Below are 13847 nucleotides of genomic sequence, written 5' to 3'. Positions count from 1 at the left end.
CTCCCCTCTCCTCAAGCTCACAACTTCACCTAACTCACCTTTTTCTCTCCACAAATATCCTTGCCTCCCACTTTACTGAGGAAACTTGGGCTATCTATTGTGAGAATCCTTGTCTCCCCTCCTCCATATCTCAAAATGCCTTTCCACATTCACCCATTCTCTTATCCTTTGTTCTAGTCTCAGAGGATAAGATGGTCATTTGCTATGCTCAAGCTAACCTTTCCACTTGTGTTTTTGATCTTATCTCCTCCAGTCTCCTCTAGTCTCTTCCCACCAATCACCCTCGATTTCCTAACCTTATCTTCAATCTCTCCCCATCTCCAGTCTCCTTGCCTGTAGCCTGCACAAATGTACAGGTTTTCTGTATTTTAGAAACAAACATGCTGATAACCTTCTTTTGACCCTGTCATCCCCTCTCACTATCTCCCTGTATCTCTCTTCCCTTGAAAGCCAAACTTTAGAAAATAATGTTGTCTATACTCATTCCCTCCAACCACCCACTCATTTCTTAACACCTTGCAGTCTAGTTTTTTGACCCCATTGATTAGATGAAATGTTCTTTCCAGGATAATCGGTCACTTCTAAACAGCTAAATCTTATGATCTTGTCTCAGTTCTCATTCTCATTGACCTTTCTATAATAGACTACATTGTTTCTATTCTTTCCTTGGTCTCCTTCCCCTGACTCCTGTTACACTATTTTTTTCTGGGTTCTTTTGTCTCTCAACTCAGTCTCCTTCTCTGGTTCCTCCTCCTCAAGTCTCTATCCTGGGTCCTCTTTTCTTTTGTATTGACATCATCTCTCTTGGTGTTTACCTCTTTTTCAAGGGGTTCAATTACCATTTTTCTGCAGATGACTTCAAAATCATTATATCTCCTCCTAATCTCTTCCCACATCAAAAACTACTTGCTGGACAGCACTACCTCAGTCTCCTGCTGGCAACTTCAAGTCAACATGTACAAATGGAATTCATTGTCTTCAACTTTTATCCTGTCCCCAAACTCCCTCTCTGCTATTTGTCCTTCAACTTTTGTTTTTATATTGATAGTGACAGAAGAAGAATGCTGGACTTTGGAGTCAAGAGAGACATAGGTTGGAAACTCAACTTTTCAATAGCCTATATGTAGGACCTTGAGTAAGTCATTTGACCACTCAGAACTTCAGTTTACTCATCTGTAAAATGGAGGTAAAGATGCTTCAAAACTGCTCACTTTACAGGGTTGCTAGAAAGTTCTCTATTAAGCCCAAGGGACCATAGAAACTAGAGATGCTATTGCTATTTTTTTATTATTACTTTTGCTATTAGCGCAATGGTCCTTCCAGTCACTTGGGTTTGGAAGCTCAGTCATCCTCCCTCACCTCCTGCATTCAGCCAGTTGACAACTCAATTTCCTGTTCTATTCCCACAAGCCTACGCCTTTTTCTCTACTTCCTTGGCTAACACTCTATCCAGGCCCTTACCACTTCTTCCATGAACTACTAAAATCACCAACACATTTGTTGTAGTATTCAGCTAGAGGTGAAAACAATCTCCGAGGCCACTGGTCCAACCCCAGCATTTTAGAGAGGGGGAAACTGAAGTCAAGAAGAGTCCTAGTATCCTAGATTGAGACGTCAAAGCGCATCTAGCCCAACTCTTTCCTTTGTACAGATGGGCAAAGAGAGGCTCAGTCCTCCTCTCTATAGCCTCACCTCTGAATAGCTCACCGAAGTGACTTTCCTAAAGAACAAATCCATCGCGTCAAGTTCCCTCAGTGTCACCCTCCCCTATTTGATGAACTGTGATGGCTCCCTATTGCCACCAGAATCAAATACAGATTCATCTATTTGGCATTCAGAGCCTTTCATGACTCAGCCCCCTCCTACCCTTCCAATCTTCTTGCACCTCAGTCCCTGATGCCTACTATTTGATCCAGTGACACTGGCCTCCTTTCTTTTCCATGACCAAGAAACTCCACCTCTCGACTCTGGGCATTTTCTCCGGCTGTTCCCCATGCTTGAAAGACTTTCCCTCTTGGCTTCTCTGGCTTCTTTCAAATCCTAGCTAAAATCCCATCTTTTACAAGAAGTCTTTCCCAATCCTTCTCAATTCTTGGCTTTCATTTTCTAATCATTTCCTACTTCCCCTGTATATAGCTTGTTTGGAGCAGCTAGGTGATTCAGTGGATAAAGCACCAGGCCTGGAGTCATGAGGACCTGAGTTCAAATTCTGCCTCAGATACTAGGTGGGTGACCCTGGACAAGTCACTTAACCCTGTGTGCCCCAGTTTCTTCATCTGTAAAATGAGCTGGAGAGAGAAAGAGCAAACTACTCCAGTAGCTTTGCCAAGAAAATCCCAGATGGAGTCACCAAGAGCTGGACATGACGGAAATGACTGAACAACACCAACAAAGTGGCTTGTTTGTCCATATCTGTTTGCACGTTGTCTCCTTCATTAGACTGTGAGCTCCTTGAGGACAAGGCTGTCTTTACATTTTTTTTTTTGTATCTCCAGCATTTAGCCAAGTGCCTGGCACCTAACAGGTGATCAGTAAATGTTTATTAATTGATAACCTCCACAAGGCTGGTAAATCAATCTTTTTTTTAAGTGATAGGTCTGTTAATGTCATTTCCTGGCTGAAAAACACTCAGTGGCTCCCTATTGCCTTTAGGATGAAGTTTAAATTTCTTAGTCAGGCATGTAAAATCCTTCCAAATCCAGTGCTAACCTACATTTCAAGCTTATTTCATTTCACTTCTATTTGTTTATTCAGCGGGACAGCCCAAATGGCCTCCTACTTGTTCTCTCACCTTGTCCTGTCTCATTCTGTACATGTGGGTAGACCATCCTTCCCTCCTACATACTTTGTAACATTCTTTTTTTTCTCCCTTGATTTTTGCTAGGCAATGAGGGTTAAGACTTGCCCAGGGTCACATGGCTAGTAAGTGTCATGTGTTGTGTGTCTGAGACCAGATTTGAACTCAGGTCCTCCTGACTCCAAAGCCAGAGCTCTAGCCACTGCACCAGCTACCTGCTCTCCTACATACTTTGAAGGCACTCCTCACCTCTGCCTATGGAAAGCCTTTTCTCTTCCTTCATGTCTCAGCACAGTCGCCTCCTCCTCCAGGAAGCCTTCCCTGATGACTGTCAGCTGGAAGAACTCTCTCATTACTCAAGTATTCCTACGGCACCTTATATGGAGTGCTCCATGTTCTCCTCCCTCCCAACCCTGTAACACGCTAATCTGTATATATGGCATATTCTCTCAGTAGAATGTAAGCTGGTCAAAGCAGCAAGTGTTTTACACGTCAAATGAGTATTATGTTCCATGTCATGTGCTACACAATGGAAATACAAATACAAGCAAATAGAAGGACTGGCCCTGCCCTCAAGTAGTTTACATTCTAATGGGGAGAGGCGAGGTATCATATAAAAGGGCAGTGGAAGGGGGGAGAAGGTAGGGATAGATGGTCTGGGCATGTCTTCAAAACTGAATGTAATCACTGGTTGGAGCAGGTTGTAGGACTGGAGGGCTCTTCTAGGGTGGAAAGGCAGTGAGGTGGTGAAGTTCAGAGAGTCAGGACCAGATCTGTGACAGGAGTGAAAGATGACTGCCCTGGCCGCTTACTTAGAATGGAGATCTCAGGAAGAATTCATCAAGGGGAGGAGGGGACCACAGGGGCAGAGCAGAAGGCATGGGCAATTGAAAAAAAAACCAAACATATATAGCCCCACTGCAGAGCACGGGGCTTTGTACATTTTAGACACTTAATAGATATTGAACTTGATTCAATTTACTCGCCCTCAGAGATCACCTAGGGTGGCCAAAACTTCTAATTCAATTCAATTCAACACACATTCATTCCACTCTTATGCCAGGCTCAATGCTAGGCTTTACAGATACAAAGACAAAAATGAAACCCTTCCTTCCCTCAACAAGTTAATTCAGGGAGCAGTGGTGACCAGGAGACCATGCATGCATCGAGACCTGGAAGGACTTTAATGGGCAGCCCGGACAATCTATAGAAAGATAAATAAATACAATATGATGAATTTGCATGTCAACTCTCTAAGGTTATAAGTTGCAGGAAAGATGCTGACCTGCATTGGTAGAGAGAATTTTTTTCATCTGGAAGTTTCTGGACCTACAGATCTGGTCCTTATTGTCTATGAATTTTTATAGTCCAACATATAGATAGATGAATAAACAAAGTGGGTATTAATTCATTTCAGGAGGGAAATAATGTTAGTAAATAGAGGGGTTCAGGAAAGGTCTCCTGTTAGTTATAATTATAATTGTAATCTTTTGGCCAATCCAAGGGTGGGGAACCTGAGGCCTCAAAGCCACATGAGGCCCTCTATGTCCTCAAGTGTGACCCTTTCCAAACTTTCATACAACAAATCCTTTTAATAAAAGGATTTGTTCTGCACAACTTGGACTCAGTCAAAAGGCCACACCCAAGATGTTACACAGGGAGTCAGGACCGGATAGAATCCAGGTTTTCTGTGTCCTGGTTCTCTGCTGGCTCTTGAATGTCTTTCAGTGATGAGATTCCATCCCTGCCCGCTTTGGGCCATCACCGCCAGCATCAGAGCTGTGTCAACACCAGAAGAACAGAGAAATCCTGGATGAAGAGTGAAGTCCTGGGGCTTGAGACCTGAGCTTTTTCTAGAGCCCTCGTTCTGTCTGCTGGGCCCTGTTCTCCTGCCCCTGGAGCATCCCTGTGCCCGCAGTGCGGCTGGGGAGGCTGCTTTGCTTTCATGGAGTGAATGTCTCCAGCTCATTCTATATGGACTGCAGTACTTTGCTTCTGGCATCAACAAATGCTCATGTTGTATAACACTGATTAGAATCCAGCCATCATTCCAGGAGAGCACAAGCTCTGTCTGCATCCCCGATGGGCCTGGTCCCAGTGCTCAGGCTGTGCGTCTTGGAGCTGTCCCAGGAAGGGGAAAGGAGGGTGTCAGTTGGCCAGTTTTGTTGGGTCTTTCTAAAGAGTATTAGCTGGGCAGTCAGAGGACCCAGATTCAAATTCACCTCTGCCATTTACTATATATGGCATGGGTATAGGGTAGTGGAGTCAGAAGATCTGGGTTTAGATCTAGGCCCTATCTACCATTTATTACCATGGGGGCAACTAGGTGATACAGTGGTTAGAGTCCTAGGCTTGGAGTCAGGAAGACCCGACCTCAAATCAAACCTCAGACGCTCACTAGCTGTGTGACCCTGGAAAAGTCACTTAACCTCTGTTTGCCTTAATTTTCTTGTCTGTAAAATGGGGATAATAATAGCACCTACCTCCCAGGATTGTGAAGATCAACTGAAATAATAATTGTAAAGTGCCTAGCACACAGTAGGTGCACTATAAATGGTAGCTATTATTATCAGTACCTGTGGGATCATAGGCAACTCAATTCACTTTTATGGACCACGTTTTTCTCTTCTAACAAATAAAAGGTTTGGACCCTGGCCTTGAAGGTCTATGATCTTGTTACTGATAATTTAGCCACCTCTCCTTAGCCTAAATAAGCAGGTTTGACCATGACCATAGTCTAAGTAATGTTGAGAATCAGGCAGAGGAATGCCCTGACCTGGGAATCAGAAGTGCTGGGCTCCAGTCTGTCACTAACTACCTATGTGATCTAGAGCATGCCTGGTTCCCTCTCTGGTTCTCTGGCCTTTATCACAAAGGTGTTGGGTTTTATGACCTCTGAGTCTCTCCCAGCTCTGACATCCCCTGTTCCAAGCCTCCTCCCAGGTCTGACATCCCCTGTCCTAAGGCCCCTCCCAGCTCTGACATTGCCTGTTCTAAGGCCCCTCCCAGGTCTTGACAGTTTGGTGAAGCCTCTCTGTCCCTTCTTATAATGTTTTTAAATGTATAAAATTAAATGTATAGAATTATAAAAGAAACAAATTGAGATAGTTACACACACACACACACACACACACACACACACACACACACACACACACACACACGGTTAAGAATCTGCCTAACCTTTTGCAGTTAATTAAGCACTTTGCCCACAATGGAAAGGACAGCTCTCGCCAAGTTGTGCACAGCCTTCAAAGCCAAGCGGAGGAGTCTGTGTTTGATCCTTGAGGGAACCAGAAGCCATGACAGGGTTCGTTTTGTAACAGAGGAGTGCCGTGCTCAGACCTGTGCTTTAGGAATACCAGTTTGGCAGGTGAGTGAGGATGGACTGGAGAGGGGAGTGATTAGAGCTGGGGAGAGTAATGAGGAGGCTCTTGTCATGGTCTGGGTAAGAGATGATGAGGCTCACCCCAGGATAAGGGATATTTTTAATTTCTCTAATTATTAATGATTTAGAGCATTTTTTTTCACATGGCTATTGATAGCTTGGATTTCTACCTCTGAAAAGTGCCAATTCATTGTTGTTATTCAATCATGCCTGGATCTCCATGACCCCATTAGGGGTTTTCTTGGCAGAGATACTGGAGTGGTTTGCCATTTCCTTCTCCAGCTCATTTTACAGATGAGGAAACTGAGGCAGAGTGAAGTGACTTGCCCAGGGTCATATAGCTAGTAAGTGTCTGAGGCTGGATTTGAACTCAGGAAGATGAGTCTTCCTGACTCCAGGCTTGGCACTTTTGCCACCATACCACCTAGCCCCCTATTCATATACTTTGGAAAAAAAAGAAACAAAGGGATAGATTCAAGAGATGTCTTGGAGATAAAACTCACAAGAGATTAGATTTAGGGAGAACAATAAGGGTAAAGATTCTAGGATGGGTAACTGGGAAAATGGTGGCATCTTTAACAGAAAGAAGGAAGTTTGGAGGAGGGTCAGGTTTCCTTGGGGAGAATAATGAGATAAACAAGACTTTTTAAAAAGCTGAAATGGCTGGAAATACAGCCAAAGGAGCATGAGATCAAAGATGGGACTGTGTGTCTGGCTATACTACCAGGGTCGGGGTGGCACAAAGCTGGAAATGGAGAAAGGAAGACCTGGATTCAAATCCTGCCTCTTATATCTACTAGCTGTGTGACCTGTCTGAGCTTCAGACAAGACTCTAAGACCATAGGGAGGGAGTGTGGCGCACTGGCAGGCTCTGAAGACAAAAGACTTGCTGTCCAATCCCATGTCAGGCACTCACTTCCTGAGTGGGGCTCGGTCTGTTTCTTCACCTCTAGGTCAGGTTAACAAGCAGTTATTAAGTGACTTGCTCAGGGTCACACAGCTAGTAAGTATCTGTGCCCAGGTTTGAACTCAGAAAGATGAGTTCTTGACTCCAGAAGTGCTTTGTGCACTATGGCTCTACCTAGCTGCCCAAGGAGAAAAAGATAATAAATATTATTTGGGGAATCATCTGACCGTGGCTGCCCTAAGTAGATGGTCTGCTGCTTATCAATGCCCCCCTTTACCTGTGGAGACCCAAACTGTATCTTATACTACAGATGTGCTCTAACCAGGACAGAGGGCAGGGGGACTGTCCTCTCTCTAATTCTGGATGCCAAGCCTCCCCTATTTGCGAGAGTTCTTTGCTGCTATGTGTCCCTGTTATCCTGAAGAGATTTACCCTAAAGTCAGTGGCCCTGTCTCCACTGGGGTCCCCTGGGCAAAATGGGGGGGGGAGAAATTGTAGTAGCTAAAGAAAGTACTTCATGAGGTGAGATCCAGCTGAGCCAGAGGGAGAGTCAGCCCCTTTCCATGGAAACCAGGGTTGCTAAGGAATGTACTTAGTATGCTCTGCAGGAGGCTCTCCCCCTGTCCCCTACTCCCCCTCAACACACCCGACTCCTCAGAAATCTCAAATGAGCCTGGATTCTGCAGGCTTTAAAGCTGAAGGTTAAATTCAGAGCAATCATTTTGTTACCTTTAGCCACTAGCTTATGCAGGAAAAATGGCCTGATGAGAGAAGGGTGGGGGGAAATTATGAGGGCCATGGTGCTGGAGGTGCTCATAACGGGGAGAGGCTAGGTGGTTTAGGCTCTCAAACTGACACAATGGTAGATGAGAACTGTCTTTTCTGATGGGCTGCGGGCTATCATGGGTGATGAACTCTGTTTCCAGGTGCTTTTTTTGTAGATTGTCCCAGTGATCCTAGGATTGAGGGTGCTTAGAACATAGAATGTGAGAACTAGAAGGGCCCTTAGAACTCAGAATCAGAGATCTAGGAGGGGACTTAGAACAGAGAGTGTAAGCTTCTGGAGAGCAAGGCTATCTTTTTGCTTGTCCAACTGTTTGTGACCCCATTTGAGTTTTCTTGGCAAAGATACTGGAGTAGTTTGCCATTTCCTTCTCCAACTCATTTTACAGATGAGGAAACTGAGGCAAACAGGGTTAAATGACTCGCCCAGGGTCACACAGCTAGTAAGTATCTGAGGCCAGATTTGAACTCAGAAGACGGGTTTTCCTGACTCCGGGATCTGAGCTGTATCCACTGTGCCACCTAGCTGCCCATTTTCACAAGAATCTGATTTGGGCCATCATTTGTCTTATTTATTTGAGATACTTTCCTTCATGATACTTCTTCCAGGAGATAGAATTGCTGGTTACAGATCAGGAAGTGGGCCAACCAAGGTAGTGAGTAGGATACTGGTCCTAGAACCCAGGGTTCCTTATCTGGTCCAGACCAATGCTATCTTTGATGAATAAGTTACTAACCAATAAAGATTTTACTGGATAGTATATTAGATTATGAGTTCTTTGAAGGCAGGCATTTTTGCCTCTTTTTGTATCCCCAGTGCTTTGAACAGTTCCTGGCACGTATTGGTGCCTAATAATGTGTACTGATTAATTAATTAATAATGAAAACAAGTACAAAATAAAGGATAATTCGTGCACGCGCACACACACACACACACACACACACACACACACACACACATGTTTCTGAGGCATCCAGACTGCAACTAAGGGAAAAGAGGCCTTGAGATGATGAAATGGTGGCTGTCATGATCTATTGGGCACCATTTCCCCAGCTGGTCTCGGGAGAACAGTCATCATCTGCCCCATTCTTCAGTGATGGTGAATTAAATTTAGTATCCCTAGAAAAGGACAAGCTACTCAGATGATGAGCCTCACCCTTTAAATGTCCGATTCAGGGAGCCTGGAGCCCTCATTCTTCAAAATCACAAGTCATGGCTTAGCATTATCTCAACCACAAATTGTATTGTTTCATTAGCTTTTGAGATAGAAGAGATTTTACAGGTCACCTAAAGCAAGACCCTCATTTTCCAGATGAGGAAACTGAGGCTTAGAGATGTCAAGGCATCCTAAGTTCATAGGACTGGAATAGACATTCAATTACATCTAGTCAAACCTACTCATTTTGCAGACAGGTAAACTGAGATACAGAGAGGCTAAGTGATTTTCTCAAGGTCACATAGGAAGTGTCAGAACCCAGGCTCAAACCCAGGTTTTCTGACTCAAAATTGATTGCTTTTCTCCATCCCTACTTTCTTTCCTCACTATGCCATATTTCTTTTCCTACTGAGTCAACCAAGACTTAGCTGAACTGACCCACCCTGGTTGCTCCCAGATCATCTAGAGAAAAGCCAAAAATGCCATGAAGAAATGAACATCCAGATGTCTCAGGAGTAACGTGGTCAGTTTCTAGCACCACATGGTTATAACTGATTTGGCATTTTCTTCTTTCATCCAGATTTCCTGGCTTTAGGCAGAGCCATGGGAGCTGGTCTATCTGGCTAAGTCTCTCTAGGAATTAATTGTTTTCTTAGGGAATAAATATGGACACACCTGCAATGACACAGTGTAATTTAGGGTGTTGAGGAATTTTCATGTTAATTTGAGTGCCAAACAAAGGAGTCTCCTTTTTACACTAGATGTAATAGGGAGCCCTTGGAGCTTAGAGAGCAGGGGAGTAACATGGTCAGACTTGTGAGCAGCTTGGTGGGGGATGGACTGGAGAAGAGGGAGCTTGGAGGCAGGAAGTCCAGTGAGGAGGCTATTACAATTGAGATTGCAGTAGCTTTAATTGGTATTAAAGCAAAATTTTCTTCTTCAAAGGCTCCAGGACTGGTCATTTACAAAACTCCTTCTCGCTAGAGGAGCAGACCATCTTTCATTAACGATGGGCTTTTTCTGTTCTCATCCATGTGTTTAGCACTTTGGAGTAACGGACCCCCTGCTCCTGGCTCTTCTATGACATCATCTCCAAGCCAGAAGGGAATCTTAGCATCGTCATTATAAGTACAAAGCATATCCCATACATTGCAGCTGTCCAGAGAGTCAGAGGACTTGGATTCAAAACCCAATGCTTCTTTTTGAGCTTGCGTAGGTCACAACCTCCCTGAGCCTCGGTTTCATCATCTGAAAAATGGGGGGGGAGGGTGCTGGACTGCGTTACCTCTAAGGTTACTTCCAACTCTAAATCTGGAGTATGAGATGTAGGACGAAGGCAATCTATCAGCATATATATAGGGTATCCCAAAAGGCTTAACTTCAATAGTTTCAAACTGAGCCAAGCCTTTTGGAGCATTTTGAATTTGGGACAGGCATTGTGGATTCTGCAGCTAAGTATTCCATATTCCTCATCTACCTCATGTTATCTCATACAATTTCAACTATAAATGTGATTTGGGAAACAGTTTGATCCAATCCACCTAATTTACAGCTGAGGAAACAGACCTGGAGAGAAGTGACTTGCTAACAAAGTGACACAGGGAGTTCCTGGCTGAGCCAGGATTGGATCTGTGTTTGGGAGAATCTGGGGAAGATATACATGTAGTCTTAAGGCAAAGTTGCCAGGTGGAATTGAAGTAGCTACAGTGAATGATACCCACCAGTCTAGACAAGGTTCCATCTCAGAAGCTAGCAAGCTGTATGTGTGTGAACTTGTACATAAAAAGAATACCCTTTCCATGTTTCTGACACCAGAGTAATTATCCCATAATTGCCCTCTGTGTATTAGATTCACCTCTATGAATGGGCTTCCCTTGTAATTCATGTTGAGTTCAGAAAAGAATGAACATTCTTTTATGTCCGGTTAAATCTCATCAGAGCTCTGGCGGGGCCCTCCATCCATCTTCCCCATGAATGAGCCCAGATAGCTTTTGGCAGCAGGATTTCATCTCTCCCTTGTATCTTTAACAATCTGATTAACTGAGGGTGACATCAGCTCCAGCTTATTAGCATTGGAAACTTGCTCTTCCTTTCTTCACTCCCCCTCCCCCCACCCATTCACTTTGGTTGTACTGGGAAATAAGTTCAGTGGGACAGTGGGGGGGCAGACTGGAGCACCCCCTGATTTATTTGTGCACATGGAGATCAGCATTGCAAGCCAATGAGTCTCTTGCAAAGAGAGGGTAAGAAGATGAAGAGAGGCACTAGACAGCTGACAAAAAGAGGCCCATAGTCTCAGACTGATATAGATTCATTAATGCATCTATACCTGTGTGCATGTGTATGTGTGTGTGTGTGTGTGTGTGTGTGTGTGTGTGTGTGTGTGTGTATAAGTGAATGGATCCAGACACTTCAAGACTGATTTGAAAAGGAATCAAGAAGAATAGAACCATAGATTATGTCAACCTTGTGGCCAAGAGAATAAAACATCTGCCTCTTTCCACCTCAAGTGTTTCATTAGGCCATGTTTTCTCTCAGAATAATACAATAAGGAACAGTGGGTAGAGTCTGCAACTAGGAGTCAAGAGACCTGGGTTGTGGCCATGTAGTTACATTCTGGTACAATGTAAATTGCCTTGCCCAGAGTCAGAAACTCCAGGTTTGACCCATGGGTCTGTGACTTCCTGCCAGGGTGACACCAGGGTGGTCATTTAATATCTCTGTACCTCATTTTACTCATCTAGACAGGGAGAAGGTCGAACACAATCTCTAGGAACCTTTGTAGGTTTAAATTGATTATACCATAATTCCACTTCTATAACTGACCTGTCAAGTCATCTTGACCTTGGAATTCTAGTTCCCTTCTCCACAAGTAGGGGGATAATCTCTGCCCTACCTTATTTTGCAAGATGGCTGTGATGGTCAAGAAAACAACAACAACATGCCGTATGTGGAAATTCTTTGAAATGTACAAAGTAATGGAGAAAGGGACTTGGCCAAGGTCATACAGCTGATAAATATCAGAGTCAGGACTTGAATCCAGGTTCTCTGAGTACACTCTACCAAAACTGTATCAATACCTCAAGGCTTTGTTTTTCCTTTTTCTCTTTGGGGTTACTTTTTTGAGATAATCAGGATTAGATGACTTGCCCAGGGTCATGGAGTTAGTAAGTGTCTTCGAGACCAGATTGTACTAAGGTCCTCCTGACTCCAGAACCAGTTTTCTATCCACTGCACCACTTAGCTGCCCCTTCTGTGGGGTTCCTTTTGAGCACAGAATTTAGAGTGGAAGATCCCTTGGTGACAATTAAGTAAACACCTTTCATTTTATTATTTTAAAAAAAATTTTTCTTTAGGCAATTGGGGTTAAGTGACTTGCCCAGGGTCACACAGCTAGTATGTGTCAAGTGTTTGGTCTGAGGCCATATTTGAACTCAGGTCCTCCTGACTTCAGGGCTGGTGCTCTATCCACTGTACCACCTAGCTACCCGCCCCCCTCCCCCGCCTTTGATTTTAGAGATGAGGAAACTGAGGTCCATAAAGGGGAGAATATTTTCTCCCAGTACCTCAAACCAGACCTGGCACTTAATAGTTACTCTATAAATGCTGAATAATTGACTGAATGAATGACTGGAAAGAAGTACAATGTATATATAGATACATTTGATACAAGTCACACAGCTAATAAGTAGTCAAGCTGGGATTCAAACTTGGTGTCTCTGATTATGGACTCAGAGTTCTTTCCACAACGTAATTAGCAGATCACAAGTACAACTCTGGTGCGTGGTCTTTGAAAGCTACTATGGTCAAAACAACCCAAGCCAAACTGATGATGAGTCTTTTCATAGGCTCATAGATTAAGAGTTGGTAGAAACCTCCAAAGTCATCTGATCCAACCCCTTCATTTTACAGGTGAGGAAACTGAGGCCTGGAGAAGAGGAGAATTATCACAAAATCATAGATTTAGAGCTGGAAGTGACCTTCAATGTCATGAAGTCTAACTCCTCATTTTACAGTTGAAGAAACTGAGGTTTAGAGAGGGTAAGTGACTTATCCAAGGTCACATAGGTAGTAAGTGGCAGAGACAGGATTTGAACCCAGGTCCTTGGATTCCCAATCCTGCACTTTTCACTGAACCATGCTATCTTCTTTGAACTTAATGTAGTTGGTCTTTGGATAAAAGGCACACCAGTCTTCACCGGGCATGTCCTTACAAGGCTTTCCAGCTTGAGCAAAACTTGCCAGAGTTTTTGTTCTTCTGTTATAACTTTTGAGTGACCAAGGAACCTTTGCCCCCTGATGAGGCATCAGAGGGATTGAATGTAAAAACCAATCAACTGACCAGCATTTATTAAGCACATCCTGTGTACCAGGCATTATTCTAAGTAAGGAAGTGAATAAAATCAACTCTTTTTTGCCAAGTTGCCATCAATTCAGTTCAATTCAATGTTGTGTTCAGATCTCTGTCCTTGGTGCTGGTGACACCAGAAGAAAAATGGTATATTCCTTGCCTTCAAGGAGATTATAAACTACTACTCAGAATTCTTACTGACTGTGGGCAAGCAGATTAGTGGCAACCTACAAAGTGGTGCTAACTGGCTGGTTGGAAGCATTGCCTCTAATAAAAATTATAATTATCCTGTTTCATATAGGGAAAACAGTGCTAGGTAATGGGAGGAGATGGAAAACCTCACACCCTCCTCTCAAAGAAAGAAGATCGGCATGCATGAAAGACATAGCTACATTTATGGATTTATCCTTAATGACAAGTGCAAAAGGACACAGTGAAGTTCAATTATTAAGCACCTACTGTAA

The 13847-nt window shown here is 43.7% G+C and overlaps 1 protein-coding gene across 1 annotated transcript in view; it reads right to left on the bottom strand.

The window, feature by feature from the left end:
• SEZ6L (seizure related 6 homolog like) overlaps positions 1–13847 on the bottom strand; it is a 252151-nt gene that overhangs the window by 117861 nt on the left and 120443 nt on the right. The gene's annotated exons all lie outside the window — the stretch shown is intronic.

The sequence above is a fragment of the Phascolarctos cinereus genome, unplaced genomic scaffold (genome assembly GCF_003287225.1).
Source record: "Phascolarctos cinereus isolate Bilbo 61053 unplaced genomic scaffold, phaCin_HiC Scaffold_4;HRSCAF=312, whole genome shotgun sequence".
NCBI lineage: Eukaryota > Metazoa > Chordata > Mammalia > Diprotodontia > Phascolarctidae > Phascolarctos > Phascolarctos cinereus.
This window is presented reverse-complemented; position numbering and strand designations above follow the sequence as displayed.